At 41.9% G+C, this 17,615-nt stretch overlaps 1 pseudogene; it reads left to right on the forward strand.

Moving 5' to 3' along the window:
• Positions 1 to 15,053: 15,053 nt before the first annotated feature.
• Positions 15,054 to 15,232, forward strand: LOC133849997 (5.8S ribosomal RNA; annotated as a pseudogene).
• Positions 15,233 to 17,615: the final 2,383 nt, after the last annotated feature.

The raw sequence follows: 17,615 nt of genomic DNA on the forward strand, positions 1-17,615 counted from the left end.
ATGTATAATAATATTTATATTATTTATGCCTCTAACTGGAACGTACCTTGAGCATATATGCTGTGACCCGAAAGATGGTGAACTATACTTGATCAGGTTGAAGTCAGGGAAACCCTGATGGAAGACCGAAACAGTTCTGACGTGCAAATCGATTGTCAGAATTGAGTATAGGGGCGAAAGACCAATCGAACCATCTAGTAGCTGGTTCCTTCCGAAGTTTCCCTCAGGATAGCTGGTGCATTTAACTGTTGTATAAAATAATCTTATCTGGTAAAGCGAATGATTAGAGGCCTTAGGGTCGAAACGATCTTAACCTATTCTCAAACTTTAAATGGGTAAGAACCTTAACTTTCTTGATATGAAGTTTAAGGTTATGATATAATGTGCCCAGTGGGCCACTTTTGGTAAGCAGAACTGGCGCTGTGGGATGAACCAAACGTAATGTTACGGTGCCCAAATTAACAACTCATTCAGAAACCATGAAAGGCGTTGGTTGCTTAAAACAGCAGGACGGTGATCATGGAAGTCGAAATCCGCTAAGGAGTGTGTAACAACTCACCTGCCGAAGCAACTAGCCCTTAAAATGGATGGCGCTTAAGTTGTATACCTATACATTACCGCTAAAGTAGATGATTTATATTACTTGTAATATAAATTTTGAAACTTTAGTGAGTAGGAAGGTACAATGGTGTGCTTAGAAGTGTTTGGCGTAAGCCTGCATGGAGCCGTCATTGGTACAGATCTTGGTGGTAGTAGCAAATAATCGAATGAGACCTTGGAGGACTGAAGTGGAGAAGGGTTTCGTGTGAACAGTGGTTGATCACGAGTTAGTCGGTCCTAAGTTCAAGGCGAAAGCCGAAAATTTTCAAGTAAAAAAGTAACTAAAATTTAAATTTTGTCATAATTAAAAAACTTGAATAATTTTGAACGAAAGGGAATACGGTTCCAATTCCGTAACCTGTTGAGTATCCGTTTGTTATTAAATATGGGCCTCGTGCTCATCCTGGCAACAGGAACGACCATAAAGAAGCCGTCGAGAGATATCGGAAGAGTTTTCTTTTCTGTTTTATAGCCGTACTACCATGGAAGTCTTTCGCAGAGAGATATGGTAGATGGGCTAGAAGAGCATGACATATACTGTTGTGTCGATATTTTCTCCTCGGACCTTGAAAATTTATGGTGGGGACACGCAAACTTCTCAACAGGCCGTACCAATATCCGCAGCTGGTCTCCAAGGTGAAGAGTCTCTAGTCGATAGAATAATGTAGGTAAGGGAAGTCGGCAAATTAGATCCGTAACTTCGGGATAAGGATTGGCTCTGAAGATTGAGATAGTCGGGCTTGATTGGGAAACAATAACATGGTTTATGTGCTCGTTCTGGGTAAATAGAGTTTCTATCATTTATGGTAGTTTCTTGTTCCCCGGATAGTTTAGTTACGTAGCCAATTGTGGAACTTTCTTGCTAAAATTTTTAAGAATACTAGTTGGGCAACCAGTTAGTTCTTTTAAATTATAACGATTATCAATTAACAATCAATTCAGAACTGGCACGGACTTGGGGAATCCGACTGTCTAATTAAAACAAAGCATTGTGATGGCCCTAGCGGGTGTTGACACAATGTGATTTCTGCCCAGTGCTCTGAATGTCAAAGTGAAGAAATTCAAGTAAGCGCGGGTCAACGGCGGGAGTAACTATGACTCTCTTAAGGTAGCCAAATGCCTCGTCATCTAATTAGTGACGCGCATGAATGGATTAACGAGAACTTGCACAAAAGTCTTGGATGCCAGCGTGCAAGCCGGCCGTTGGAGCTGGGGGGAGTGGTGCGTCGATGGACGACCTCCCTTCGGTGGCTGACGGGAAGGTTAAGCGGAAGGGGGGTCGGCGTCAGCGAAGAAGCTGAAGAAGGCAGCTTCTTTAGCTTCTTTAGAAGATGCTGGGTTAGGTAAAGAGTGTCTGGGAGCCGCTAGTGGTGGTGTCAGCGCCGCTACTAACGTGCTTAGCGTGGCTGAGGAGAATCTGGTGTCGGCAGATTCGACCCCGATGTGCTCATTGGGGAGTATGCTTGAAGAGTTTAGGGCGGCTGAAAAGGCAGCAGAGGCGTTGGTTGCTCCATTGAGAAAGCCAGGACCAAAGATGCGCAAGGGAAGCCCAGTAGACAAAATGAAGGCGATCAGCAAGGACGTGCTCACGCTCGTATTTGCTGATTGCGGAATGCAAGGCAATGCGCTGGTTAGTGTAGTTGACTACCTAGCGGAAATGGAGACGCTGCTGTTTTCGCAGATGGCGGAAAATGAGCGTCTCCGAGAACGGTTGGAGGAGGCTCGCACTCATTCGAGTAGCGGCCACTCTAATGGCCCTTTCCGAGCGCCAGCGCCGGTTAGTGGGGGTGCCCCGCTGCGTGCACCAGTTGCCAAAGGCGGTCCAAAGTCGGCAACGCCGTCTACCCCGGAGACGCCGAAACCCAAGCCAGTAGAGACATGGTCCCTCGTGGTCCGCAGCAAGACTGCGAAGACCTCAAAGGAAGTGGTTGATCAGGTGGTGAAGGAGGTAGGGCCAACCCTGGGTGTACGGGTGCACAAGGTTCGTTCTCTTCGGGATGGTGGTGCTATTATTCGCACTCCATCCTTTGCAGAGCGGAAAGTGATCGCAGGAAACCCGAAATTCAAAGAGGTGGGGCTTGAAGTGAGTGTGAATGTTAAACTGGGGCCTAAAATTGTGGTGACGGACGTTCACTCGCAGATTACTCCTGACGAGTTCATGAGCGATCCTTACGAGATGAACCTCAAGGACAGTATGTCTCTTGAGGCCTTCAAGAAGGGCGTCCGTATGGTGAGCAGGCCATGGCCTGTGACTGGTGGTCAGCATCAGTCAATGTTGTGTTAGAGGGCGATGGCATGGCCATGCAAACTCTCGATGTTGGCCGCTGCTATATCAAGTGGTTTTCTTTCCGCTTGAGGAACTTTGACCCGGTTCTGAGCTGCTTCCGTTGCCTGGGCTTTGACCATAAGATAGCGGACTGCAGGGCCAAGCACGATGTCTGTCAGCGCTGTTTCCCACAGGATAGCTGGTGCATTTAACTGTTGTATAAAATAATCTTATCTGGTAAAGCGAATGATTAGAGGCCTTAGGGTCGAAACGATCTTAACCTATTCTCAAACTTTAAATGGGTAAGAACCTTAACTTTCTTGATATGAAGTTTAAGGTTATGATATAATGTGCCCAGTGGGCCACTTTTGGTAAGCAGAACTGGCGCTGTGGGATGAACCAAACGGAATGTTGCGGTGCCCAAATTAACAACTCATTCAGAAACCATGAAAGGCGTTGGTTGCTTAAAACAGCAGGACGGTGATCATGGAAGTCGAAATCCGCTAAGGAGTGTGTAACAACTCACCTGCCGAAGCAACTAGCCCTTAAAATGGATGGCGCTTAAGTTGTATACCTATACATTACCGCTAAAGTAACATAGATGATTTATATTACTTGTAATATAAATTTTGAAACTTTAGTGAGTAGGAAGGTACAATGGTGTGCTTAGAAGTGTTTGGCGTAAGCCTGCATGGAGCCGTCATTGGTACAGATCTTGGTGGTAGTAGCAAATAATCGAATGAGACCTTGGAGGACTGAAGTGGAGAAGGGTTTCGTGTGCACAGTGGTTGATCACGAGTTAGTCGGTCCTAAGTTCAAGGCGAAAGCCGAAAATTTTCAAGTAAAAAAAAGTAACTAAAATTTATATTTTGTCATAATTAAAAAACTTGAATAATTTTGAACGAAAGGGAATACGGTTCCAATTCCGTAACCTGTTGAGTATCCGTTTGTTATTAAATATGGGCCTCGTGGTCATCCTGGCAACAGGAACGACCATAAAGAAGCAATAACATGGTTTATGTGCTCGTTCTGGGTAAATAGAGTTTCTATCATTTATGGTAGTATCTTGTTCCCCGTATAGTTTAGTTACGTAGCCAATTGTGGAACTTTCTTGGTCAAATTTTTAAGAATACTAGTTGGGCAACTAGTTAGTTCTTTTAAATTATAACGATTCTCAATTAACAATTAATTCAGAACTGGCACGGACTTGGGGAATCCGACTGTCTAATTAAAACAAGGCATTGTGATGGACCTAGCGGGTGTTGACACAATGTGATTTCTGCCCAGTGCTCTGAATGTCAAAGTGAAGAAATTATAGTAAGCACGGGTCAACGGCGGGAGTAACTATGACCTTCTTAAGGGAAAACTGCGGAATAAAAAAAATAGCCAAATGGCCCGTCATCTAATTAGTGACGCGCATGAATGGATTAACGAGATTCCTACTGTTCCTATCTACTCTGTCTGGTTTCAACTGTTGAGCTGAACAGACGTGCTGAGGGGTGCCTGCATTTCGTAGTGTTTTTGCGATAACAGTTATTTGTTGTTTTTCGAGTAGCGGTAAATTTTCGCGTGTGCGCTTTGTGCTTCTCGTACGCTGTGTGCGTGTGAGTAGCGTGGGAAAATCGTCGCGCGTCGTTGCAAGTGTGTGCGTGCGTGTGCTTGTTTTAAGCGCTCTTAAAGCAGATTAATTTCGTGTGACCTACTTTCTGGTGAGTACAGTTGTGTGTTTTTCAGACTTGCACAAAAGTCTTGGCTGCCAGCGTGCAAGCCGGCCGTTGGAGCTGGGGGGAGTGGTGCGTCGATGGACGACCTCCCTTCGGTGGCTGACGGGAAGGTTAAGCGGAAGGGGGGATCGGCGTCAGCGAAGAAGCTGAAGAAGACAGCTTCTTTAGATTCTTTAGATGATGCTGGGTTAGGTAAAGAGTGTCTGGGAGCCGCTAGTGGTGGTGTCAGCGCCGCTACTAACGTGCTTAGCGTGGCTGAGGAGAATCTGGTGTCGGCAAATTCGACCCCGATGTGCTCATTGGGGAGTATGCTTGAAGAGTTTAGGGCGGCTGAAAGGGCAGCAGAGGCGTTGGTTGCTCCATTGAGAAAGCCAGGACCAAAGATGCGCAAGGGAAGCCCAGTAGACAAAATGAAGGCGATCAGCAAGGACGTGCTCACGCTCGTATTTGCTGATTGCGGAATGCAAGGCAATGCGCTGGTTAGTGTAGTTCACTACCTAGCGGAAATGGAGACGCTGATGTTTTCGCAGATGGCGGAAAATGAGCGTCTCCGAGGACGGTTGGAGGAGGCTCGCACTCATTCGAGTAGCGGCCACTCTAATGGCCCTTTCCGAGCGCCAGCGCCGGTTAGTGGGGGTGCCCCGCTGCGTGCACCAGTTGCCAAAGGCGGTCCAAAGTCGGCAACGCCGTCTACCCCGGAGACGCCGAAACCCAAGCCAGTAGAGACATGGTCCCTCGTGGTCCGCAGCAAGACTGCGAAGACCTCAAAGGAAGTGGTTGATCAGGTGGTGAAGGAGGTAGGGCCAACCCTGGGTGTACGGGTGCACAAGGTTCGTTCTCTTCGGGATGGTGGTGCTATTATTCGCACTCCATCCTTTGCAGAGCGGAAAGTGATCGCAGGAAACCCGAAATTCAAAGAGGTGGGGCTTGAAGTGAGTGTGAATGTTAAACTGGGGCCTAAAATTGTGGTGACGGACGTTCACTCGCAGATTACTCCTGACGAGTTCATGAGTGATCTTTACGAGATGAACCTCAAGGACAGTATGTCTCTTGAGGCCTTCAAGAAGGGCGTCCGTATGGTGAGCAGGCCATGGCCTGTGACTGGTGGTCAGCATCAGTCAATGTTGTGTTAGAGGGCGATGGCATGGCCATGCAAACTCTTGATGTTGGCCGCTGCTATATCAAGTGGTTTTCTTTCCGCTTGAGGAACTTTGACCCGGTTCTGAGCTGCTTCCGTTGCCTGGGCTTTGACCATAAGATAGCGGACTGCAGGGCCAAGCACGATGTCTGTCAGCGCTGTTTCCCACAGGATAGCTGGTGCATTTAACTGTTGTATAAAATAATCTTATCTGGTAAAGCGAATGATTAGAGGCCTTAGGGTCGAAACGATCTTAACCTATTCTCAAACTTTAAATGGGTAAGAACCTTAACTTTCTTGATATGAAGTTTAAGGTTATGATATAATGTGCCCAGTGGGCCACTTTTGGTAAGCAGAACTGGCGCTGTGGGATGAACCAAACGGAATGTTGCGGTGCCCAAACTAACAACTCATTCAGAAACCATGAAAGGCGTTGGTTGCTTAAAACAGCAGGACGGTGATCATGGAAGTCGAAATCCGCTAAGGAGTGTGTAACAACTCACCTGCCGAAGCAACTAGCCCTTAAAATGGATGGCGCTTAAGTTGTATACCTATACATTACCGCTAAAGTAACATAGATGATTTATATTACTTGTAATATAAATTTTGAAACTTTAGTGAGTAGGAAGGTACAATGGTGTGCTTAGAAGTGTTTGGCGTAAGCCTGCATGGAGCCGTCATTGGTACAGATCTTGGTGGTAGTAGCAAATAATCGAATGAGACCTTGGAGGACTGAAGTGGAGAAGGGTTTCGTGTGCACAGTGGTTGATCACGAGTTAGTCGGTCCTAAGTTCAAGGCGAAAGCCGAAAATTTTCAAGTAAAAAAAAGTAACTAAAATTTATATTTTGTCATAATTAAAAACTTGAATAATTTTGAACGAAAGGGAATACGGTTCCAATTCCGTAACCTGTTGAGTATCCGTTTGTTATTAAATATGGGCCTCGTGGTCATCCTGGCAACAGGAACGACCATAAAGAAGCAATAACATGGTTTATGTGCTCGTTCTGGGTAAATAGAGTTTCTATCATTTATGGTAGTATCTTGTTCCCCGTATAGTTTAGTTACGTAGCCAATTGTGGAACTTTCTTGGTAAAATTTTTAAGAATACTAGTTGGGCAACTAGTTAGTTCTTTTAAATTATAACGATTCTCAATTAACAATTAATTCAGAACTGGCACGGACTTGGGAATCCGACTGTCTAATTAAAACAAGGCATTGTGATGGACCTAGCGGGTGTTGACACAATGTGATTTCTGCCCAGTGCTCTGAATGTCAAAGTGAAGAAATTATAGTAAGCACGGGTCAACGGCGGGAGTAACTATGACCTTCTTAAGGAAAACTGCGGAATAAAAAAAAAATAGCCAAATGGCCCGTCATCTAATTAGTGACGCGCATGAATGGATTAACGAGATTCCTACTGTCCCTATCTACTCTGTCTGGTTTCAACTGTTGAGCTGAACAGACGTGCTGAGGGGTGCCTGCATTTCGTAGTGTTTTGCGATAACAGTTATTTGTTGTCTTTCGAGTAGCGGTAAATTTTCGCGTGTGCGCTTTGTGCTTCTCGTACGCTGTGTGCGTGTGAGTAGCGTGGGAAAATCGTCGCGCGTCGTTGCAAGTGTGTGCGTGCGTGTGCTTGTTTTAAGCGCTCTTAAAGCAGATTAATTTCGTGTGACCTACTTTCTGGTGAGTACAGTTGTGTGTTTTTAAGACTTGCACAAAAGTCTTGGATGCCAGCGTGCAAGCCGGCCGTTGGAGCTGGGGGGAGTGGTGCGTCGATGGACGACCTCCCTTCGGTGGCTGACGGGAAGGTTAAGCGGAAGGGGGGATCGGCGTCAGCGAAGAAGCTGAAGAAGGCAGCTTCTTTAGCTTCTTTAGAAGATGCTGGGTTAGGTAAAGAGTGTCTGGGAGCCGCTAGTGGTGGTGTCAGCGCCGCTACTAACGTGCTTAGCGTGGCTGAGGAGAATCTGGTGTCGGCAGATTCGACCCCGATGTGCTCATTGGGGAGTATGCTTGAAGAGTTTAGGGCGGCTGAAAAGGCAGCAGAGGCGTTGGTTGCTCCATTGAGAAAGCCAGGACCAAAGATGCGCAAGGGAAGCCCAGTAGACAAAATGAAGGCGATCAGCAAGGACGTGCTCACGCTCGTATTTGCTGATTGCGGAATGCAAGGCAATGCGCTGGTTAGTGTAGTTGACTACCTAGCGGAAATGGAGACGCTGCTGTTTTCGCAGATGGCGGAAAATGAGCGTCTCCGAGAACGGTTGGAGGAGGCTCGCACTCATTCGAGTAGCGGCCACTCTAATGGCCCTTTCCGAGCGCCAGCGCCGGTTAGAGTGGGGGTGCCCCGCTGCGTGCACCAGTTGCCAAAGGCGGTCCAAAGTCGGCAACGCCGTCTACCCCGGAGACGCCGAAACCCAAGCCAGTAGAGACATGGTCCCTCGTGGTCCGCAGCAAGACTGCGAAGACCTCAAAGGAAGTGGTTGATCAGGTGGTGAAGGAGGTAGGGCCAACCCTGGGTGTACGGGTGCACAAGGTTCGTTCTCTTCGGGATGGTGGTGCATTATTCGCACTCCATCCTTTGCAGAGCGGAAAGTGATCGCAGGAAACCCGAAATTCAAAGAGGTGGGGCTTGAAGTGAGTGTGAATGTTAAACTGGGGCCTAAAATTGTGGTGACGGACGTTCACTCGCAGATTACTCCCATTTATTTGGTACACAATTACATGAATTTGGTAGCCAAAAGGACGTCATTATATTAGTGGCGCAAATTAAGACATGAGATATGAGTTCAACTTTGACAAAAAATTTCAACATGTGAAAATTGAATGAAAAACTTTTTAAATAGCATTTTATACAGTTTATTAATATAATGAGATAAGATTTTGAACTTAACTTGAGCAAAAATTTTTTTGGACATGGTGATTTTTTTATTGAACTGCAGCCATATGATATGAGGTTCTAGCGAAATATGAGTTCAACTTTAACAAAAAATTTCAACATATGAAAATTGAAGAAAAAACTTTTCAAATAGCATTTTATACAGCTTATTATTATAATGAGATAAGATTTTGAATTTATCTTGAGAAAAAACCTTTTTGGACTTGATGAATTTTTTATTAAACTGCAGCCATATGATATGAGGTTCTACCGAGATATGAGTTCAATATTGACAAAAATTTCAACATGTGAAAATTGAATGAAAAACTTTTTAAATAGCATTTTATACAGTTTATTAATATAGTAAGATAAGAATTCGAGTTAAACTTGAGAAAACATTTTTTTGGACTTTGTGAATATTTTATTGAACTGCAGCCGTATGATACGAGGTTCTACCTATATATGAGTTCAACTTTGACAAAAATTTCAACATGTGAAAATTGAATGAAAAATTTTTTAAATAGCATTTTATACAGCTTATTATTATAATGAGATAAGATTTTGAATTTATCTTAAGAAAAAACCTTTTTGGACTTGGTGAATTTTTTATTTAACTGCAGCCATATGATATGAGGTTCTACCGAGATATTAGTTCAACTTTGACAAAAATTTCAACATGTGAAAATTCAATGAAAAACTTTTTAAATAGCATTTTATACAGTTTATTAATATAATAAGATAAGAATTCGAATTAAACTTGAGAAAACATTTTTTTTGGACTTGGTGAATTTTTTATTGAACTGAGATATGATTTCAACTTTGACAAAAATTTTAAACAATGTTAAACAATTTACGATTGTACTTGTATTTAATACAAATTATTGATAATAAAATAATGAAGTTTTTCTGTTGTATTATTAAATTAGTGCCACATAAAGATACATTAGGTGGTAGACCTTAGTAAAATGAGCTGGTTGTAGAAAACGTGTCATAAAACCTATATAGGGGTGGTGATGTCGAGCAGGCAAGTTATATGAGAAAAATTTCACAAGTGAAATATATATGACTATGTATATGGAGTGAGTCTTGCCGGCATAAGTCATATATAAATAATATATCAAAATAATTATATGGAAGGCAATATGATTAAAAAAGTTAAAAATAATGAAGTTTTAATGTTGTATTATTAAATTAGTGCAACAAAAAATACGTTAGATAGTAATACTAAATAAAATAAAAGCACGTGTCACAAAACCTATACATTTTTTTTTTCGTCAATAATTATTTATTTAAAATTTGTCTGTACGGACAATAATTAAATTTTTTGAGGTAGTCTTGTCGATTAAATTCTCACAGGAGATGGTTGGTAGGGTTCTGGGGGGCTAATCATCATCCTCCATATGCAGGTCGAGGGGCTGTTTTCTTTTAAGTCTTCTGACGGTTTGGCTGTTGTCCAAGAAGTTGATGGCCAATGCGTTTGGGTGGTTATGGAGCCTGTTGATGTATTTCGTGCTCACTTTTCGAATTTCATCTTTTACCCAGGGAACCCTGAGTACCTCGTGGATGGTGCTGTTGTCGCGGTAAGGAGGAGCGTTCGAGACCCTTCTCAGAGCCTTGTTTTGCAGCCTTTGGATGTTCCTGCAGTTTGATTTGCCGGCAGTGCCCCACAGCTGGATGCCATTGGTCCAGATTAGCTTGATGATGGTTTTGTAGACGAGCAGTTTAATTTTGCTTCTAAGCTTCGAGCGTCTTCCAATGAGCCATTGGAATTGCTTCAGCCTCTCGTCAGCCTGCTTTCTCTTCCTTAGGATGTGTGTGGGCCATGTTAACCGCCTGTCGAGCGTCATGCCCAGGTATTTGGGCGTGGGATTTTCGGGAATATTGTCCCCATTGAGACTGACAGGCGGGCAATTGCCGTTGCGGAGTGTAAATGTGGTTCGCATGGACTTCTCAGGGTTTACCGAGATGTTCCACCTCCGCAGCCAGGGCTCGATGGTGTTTAGCTGATTTTGTATAATTTCCGACGCATCCTGTGGGGCTCGTGCTGTGGCAAGAAAGGCTTTGTCATCGGCGTATGTGGCAACCGTTAGGTTCTCGTTGAAAAGGGTAGGCATGTCCGCTGTGTACAACGTGTACAATAGAGGGCCTAGGACGCTGCCTTGTGGTACACCGGCTTTGATACCTTTTGTGGTAGATAAAAGCTTCTGTTGTCGAGGTAAGATTGAAGGAATGTGTAATGAGGTTGAGGCAGGTTTCTCTGTCGAAAACTTACTTCACGTCAAGCATTACGGCGCAGCAGTAGTTCTTCTCCTCGAATGCGTCCAGTATTGCTCTGACTAAACGGTGGCATTGTTCCGGGGTGGAGTGAGAACGCCTGAAGCCAAACTGGTGATCCGGGATCAATCCAGCTTCTTCCAGCACTGGCAATACTCTGCGCAAGAATACTCTTTCGAGTATTTTGGAGAGTATCGACAGCAAACTTATCGGACGATAAGAGCCAAGATTGGCTTCAGGCTTGCCAGGTTTAGGTATAAGAATTACCTCTGCTCGTTTCCAGATGGTTGGAAAATGTCCTAGCTGAAAGCACCTGCTGTATATGTTGGCGAGGAGTTGTAGGCAGGGAAGGGGAAGAAGCTTAACAGCCAGTGCTTCAATGCCATCAGCGCCCGGCGATTTGTTCGTCTTGAGTCCCTCGATTTCAAGTTTGACTTTATCCACCGAGACCAGAGCTAGCTCGTCTTGGTTGTTGTTGGTGTTCTCATCTAAAAGTTGTAGGGCACGTTGCGTAGCTGAGATATCCAGGTCGGTGCATCTTATTATCGGCTTGAAGGCTTCGCTGAGGTACTCCGCAAAAGCTTCAGCTCGATCTTGCTCTGTGCGGCACCAGGCGCCACTAGCACGCTGGACTGGAGCAACTCTCTTGATAGGTCGTTTCATATGACGAGTGACCTGCCAAAGGTTGTGCTGTGGGTCTCCAGGCTCAACATTGGCCAGGAACTCCTCAAACGAGCTCTGCCTGAGCTTTAGGAGCTTATCCTTAAGCTGCTTTGCGACTCTGTTAAATACCCTTTTGTCTCTTGGATTTCTGGATAGGAACCAGACTCGTCACAACCGTCTCTTCTCAGCTACTAGCGAGGCGATCTCTGAAGACCAGGGGTGTAGGACCCTCGTTGGTAGTCTAGGAGAAATTGGGGTTTTTGGGGGAAGCATGTGTTGATGGCGTTGTCCACTTGCTCTGTGGTGGTAAGATCTCGCACTGGGTTGAAATTTTCCGTTAGCCAGGCTTTGTAGGCTTGCAGTCTCGTGCTCCTCTTGATCATCCTGGGATGTGACCGGGAAGTTTGGTCGGATCTGTTGGCCAGTAAGTGGGCTCTTCTGTGGTGTGGCATACGAAGCTCCTGTGCTGGATGCACTTAAGTAGTGCGCTGCGTTGCTGAAAATCCTATACATGGTGGGCAGTGTGTGCTCATCACGTATATATGTATTGGATGCATATATTTGAGTTTGCATAATAGGTAATAATTATGTTATTAAAAAAATTATTATTATAATTATTAATATTATATAAGCATATAATGTATTAAATGTCTTTTTCAAAAGAAGACAAGGTGTTTCGTAACTAAAGAAATAATATTGTGTGAATAATTGAAAAATCCTCTTAATTGAATTTAAATTATAAATATGCATGTGTGATATAATATATTTAGTAAGTTGAAATAAAATGATATTTTTGAACGATTATGTGCATATATATTTTATATATAAGTATATATATATATAAACAATTGTGAATTAAAACTAGCGAACGTGAATGCTATCTAATTGTGGCCACATTCGTATAGTACATGTCAAGTATAACATATATATATACAATTATTGAATATTATCGTTTATTATTCAAAAATATTTGTGAGTTGTCATGTATTTTACATATTTGAAGATTTATGTAATTATATTTTAAATATATTTACATAATGAAATGAACATTATTCTGGTTGATCCTGCCAGTAGTTATATGCTTGTCTCAAAATTTAAGCCATGCATGTCTAAGTACACACGAATGAATAGTGAAACCGCAAAAGGCTCATTATATCAGTTATGGTTCCTTAGATCGTTAACAGTTACTTGGATAACTGTGGTAATTCTAGAGCTCATACATGCAATTGAAACACGGACCTTCTGGAACGTGTGCTTTTATTAGGCTAAAACCAAGCGATCGCAAGATCGTTACACTGGTTGAACTCTAGATAACATGCAGATCGTATAGTCTCGTACCGACGACAGATCTTTCAAATGTCTGCCCTATCAACTTTTGATGGTAGTATCTAGGACTACCATGGTTGCAACGGGTAACGGGGAATCAGGGTTTGATTCCGAAGAGGGAGCCTGAGAAACGGCTACCACATCTAAGGAAGGCAGCAGGCGCGTAAATTACCCACTCCCAGCACGGGGAGGAAGTGACTAAAAATAACAATACAGGACTCATATCCGAGGCCCTGTAATTGGAATTAGTACACTTCAGATCCTTTAACAAGGGCAAGTCTGGTGCCAGCAGCCGCGGTAATTCCAGCTCCAATAGCGAATATTAAAGTTGTTGCGGTTAAAACGTTCGTAGTTGAACTTGTGCTTCATACGGGTAGTGCAACTTACAATTGTAGTTAGTACTATATCTTTATGTATGTGAGCGTATTACCGGTGGAGTTTTTATATATAATTAGGTATTTGTACTTTTTTATATGTTCCTCCTATTTAAAAACCTGCATTAGTGCTCTTCATCGAGGGTTATTGTGGGCCATTACAATTACTTTGAAAAAATTAGAGTGCTTAATCAGATCAAGAGGTAATGATTAATAGAAGCAGTTTGGGGGCATTAGTATTACGACGCGAGAGGTGAAATTCTTGGACCGTCGTAAGACTAACTTAAGCGAAAGCATTTGCCAAAGATGTTTTCATTAATCAAGAACGAAAGTTAGAGGTTCGAAGGCGATCAGATACCGTCCTAGTTCTAACCATAAACGATGCCAGCTAGCAATTGGGTGTAGCTACTTTTATGGCTCTTTCAGTTGTTTCCCGGGAAACCAAAGCTTTTGGGCTCCGGGGGAAGTATGGTTGCAAAGCTGAAACTTAAAAGAATTGATGGAAGGGCACCACCAGGAGTGGAGCCTGCGGCTTAATTTGACTCAACACGGGAAAACTTACCAGGTCCGAACATAAGTGTGTAAGACAAATTGATAGCTCTTTCTCGAATCTATGGGTGGTGGTGCATGGCCGTTCTTAGTTCGTGGAGTGATTTGTCTGGTTAATTCCGATAACGAACGAGACTCAAATATATTAAATATATATCTTCAGGATTATGGTGTTGAAGCTTATATAGCCTTCATTCATGGTGGCAGTACAATGTTTATTGTGTTTGAATGTGTTTATAGAAGTGGAGCCGTACCTGTTGGTTTGTCCCATTATAAGGACACTAGCTTCTTAAATGGACAAATTGCGTCTAGCAATAATGAGATTGAGCAATAACAGGTCTGTGATGCCCTTAGATGTCCTGGGCTGCACGCGCGCTACAATGAAAGTATCAACGTGTATTTCCTAGACCGAGAGGTCCGGGTAAACCGCTGAACCACTTTCATGCTTGGGATTGTGAACTGAAACTGTTGACATGAACTTGGAATTCCCAGTAAGTGTGAGTCATTAACTCGCATTGATTACGTCCCTGCCCTTTGTGCACACCGCCCGTCGCTACTACCGATTGAATTATTTAGTGAGGTCTCCGGACGTGATCACTGTGACACCTTGTGTGTTGCGGTTGTTTCGCAAAAGTTGACCGAACTTGATTATTTAGAGGAAGTAAGAGTCGTAACAAGGTTTCCGTAGGTGAACCTGCGGAAGGATCATTATTGTTTTAATGCATCTAACCGTTAATAAATTAAATTTGTTTTTCTCTTTTAGGGAATTGCAATATTTAATAAATTAAGTAACTAATAAATATAAATATTTTATTCAATCATATAAGATACAATTATGCAACATATAATAATTTAAATTAGCTAAAAGCCGTTTGTTATGTATTATTATTATTATATACTGTATTAAGAGTGTTTTATGTGTTTTGGATAATATAAAAAACTGCGTGTATATGTACCATAATATACATGCGTTGCAAAATGTATTGTGCGCATGCATTGGTTCGCAACACCTAAAGAAAAACAATGTTGTACCTGTTTGCAAGTTAACGTTTTACATATGTTGATCATAATAAATAAATTTAGCTAAAATATACTTGCATATATCTTATTATTTTCGATTATGTAAAACTAAGATATTCCGCAACATTAATTTAGGTATGAAAAAAATTTTATTGAAGGAATTGATATATGCCAGTAAAATGGTGTATTTTTAATTTCTTTCAATAAAAATATTATTGACGTAATGAAATAAAAAAAAAATTGTATCACTCTAAGCGGTGGATCACTCGGCTCATGGGTCTATGAAGAACGCAGCAAACTGTGCGTCATCGTGTGAACTGCAGGACACATGAACATCGACATTTTGAACGCATATCGCAGTCCATGCTGTTATGTACTTTAATTAATTTTTTAGTGCTGCTTGGACTACATATGGTTGAGGGTTGTAAGACTATGCTAAATAAGTTGTTTAAAATTTTTCGGAATTTTAAGCACATTGTATATTGTTGGATAATATAAGTGTGAATCTAAAAAGTCGTCGCTTAAGATATTCATAATATGAATTAATAAATGAATATACTAAAACTCTGTTGCATGAGAAATTTGAAGAATTATATGTTCTTTATTCATTTCAAATAATACTGAGGAATGTCTAGCATAAAATATATTATTTTATAAACTAGAATTGCCTCTTATTAACGAATATGGTATAGAGAATAATTTTGTGAATATTATGGACCTTAAAAAAAGATAGTATATTTCAAAATAGGCAAAGTATATTTCAAAGTTGTATCTCTTACTCAGTTTGCGAGTGCTAAGTAGCACCGGCACTCAAAAATTTATGGGTGTGAGTTGAGTGTCGAAATTTGCCACCCTTGACGATGTCTGGTGCATGTGGAAAACCATATAAGGACATTGTAATTTATTAGCATGTATGGAATTTATCAAACAATTTTGATAAGAGTTTATTTAAATTAACATAACATAAATTTCAAAAATAGATAAAGTGCTGATAGATTATATGAATGCAGTGCGTTAATTTTTCGGAATTATATAATGGCATGATTATCATTGATTTTTGTGTTTATTATAAGCACTTGTATGATTAACAATGCGAAAGATTCAGGATACCTTCGGGACCCGTCTTGAAACACGGACCAAGAAGTCTAACATATGTGCAAGTTATTGGGATATAAACCTAATAGCGTAATTAACTTGACTATTATTGGGATTAGTTTTTTAACTATTTATAGTTAATTAACGCAATCTCGGGGTGTTCTATATAGTTATGTATAATAATATTTATATTATTTATGCCTCTAACTGAAACGTACCTTGAGCATATATGCTGTGACCCGAAAGATGGTGAACTATACTTGATCAGGTTGAAGTCAGGGGAAACCCTGATGGAAGACCGAAACAGTTTTGAAGTGCAAATCGATTGTCAGAATTGAGTATAGGGGCGAAAGACCAATCGAACCATCTAGTAGCTGGTTCCTTCCGAAGTTTCCCTCAGGATAGCTGGTGCATTTAACTGTTGTATAAAATACTCTTATCTGGTAAAGCGAATGATTAGAGGCCTTAGGGTCGAAACGATCTTAACCTATTCTCAAACTTTAAATGGGTAAGAACCTTAACTTTCTTGATATGAAGTTTAAGGTTATGATATAATGTGCCCAGTGGGCCACTTTTGGTAAGCAGAACTGGCGCTGTGGGATGAACCAAACGGAATGTTGCGGTGCCCAAATTAACAACTCATTCAGAAACCATGAAAGGCGTTGGTTGCTTAAAACAGCAGGACGGTGATCATGGAAGTCGAAATCCGCTAAGGAGTGTGTAACAACTCACCTGCCGAAGCAACTAGCCCTTAAAATGGATGGCGCTTAAGTTGTATACCTATACATTACCGCTAAAGTAGATGATTTATATTACTTGTAATATAAATTTTGAAACTTTAGAGAGTAGGAAGGTACAATGGTGTGCTTAGAAGTGTTTACGTAAGCCTGCATGGAGCCGTCATTGGTACAGATCTTGGTGGTAGTAGCAAATAATCGAATGAGACCTTGGAGGACTGGAGTGGAGAAGGGTTTCGTGTGCACAGTGGTTGATCACGAGTTAGTCGGTCCTAAGTTCAAGGCGAAAGCCGAAAATTTTCAAGTAAAAAAAGTAACTAAAATTTATATTTTGTCATAATTAAAAAACTTGAATAATTTTGAACGAAAGGGAATACGGTTCCAATTCCGTAACCTGTTGAGTATCCGTTTGTTATTAAATATGGGCCTCGTGGTCATCCTGGCAACAGGAACGACCATAAAGAAGCAATAACATGGTTTATGTGCTCGTTCTGGGTAAATAGAGTTTCTATCATTTATGGTAGTATCTTGTTCCCCGTATAGTTTAGTTACGTAGCCAATTGTGGAACTTTCTTGGTAAAATTTTTAAGAATACTAGTTGGGCAACTAGTTAGTTCTTTTAAATTATAACGATTCTCAATTAACAATTAATTCAGAACTGGCACGGACTTGGGGAATCCGACTGTCTAATTAAAACAAGGCATTGTGATGGACCTAGCGGGTGTTGACACAATGTGATTTCTGCCCAGTGCTCTGAATGTCAAAGTGAAGAAATTATAGTAAGCACGGGTCAACAGCGGGAGTAACTATGACCCTCTTAAGGGAAAACTGCGGGAAAAAAAAAATAGCCAAATGGCCCGTCATCTAATTAGTGACGCGCATGAATGGATTAACGAGATTCCTACTGTCCCTATCTACTCTGTCTGGTTTCAACTGTTGAGCTGAACAGACGTGCTGAGGGGTGCCTGCATTTCGT

This window comes from Drosophila sulfurigaster, unplaced genomic scaffold (genome assembly GCF_023558435.1).
Source record: "Drosophila sulfurigaster albostrigata strain 15112-1811.04 unplaced genomic scaffold, ASM2355843v2 ctg69_pilon, whole genome shotgun sequence".
Taxonomy (NCBI): domain Eukaryota; kingdom Metazoa; phylum Arthropoda; class Insecta; order Diptera; family Drosophilidae; genus Drosophila; species Drosophila sulfurigaster.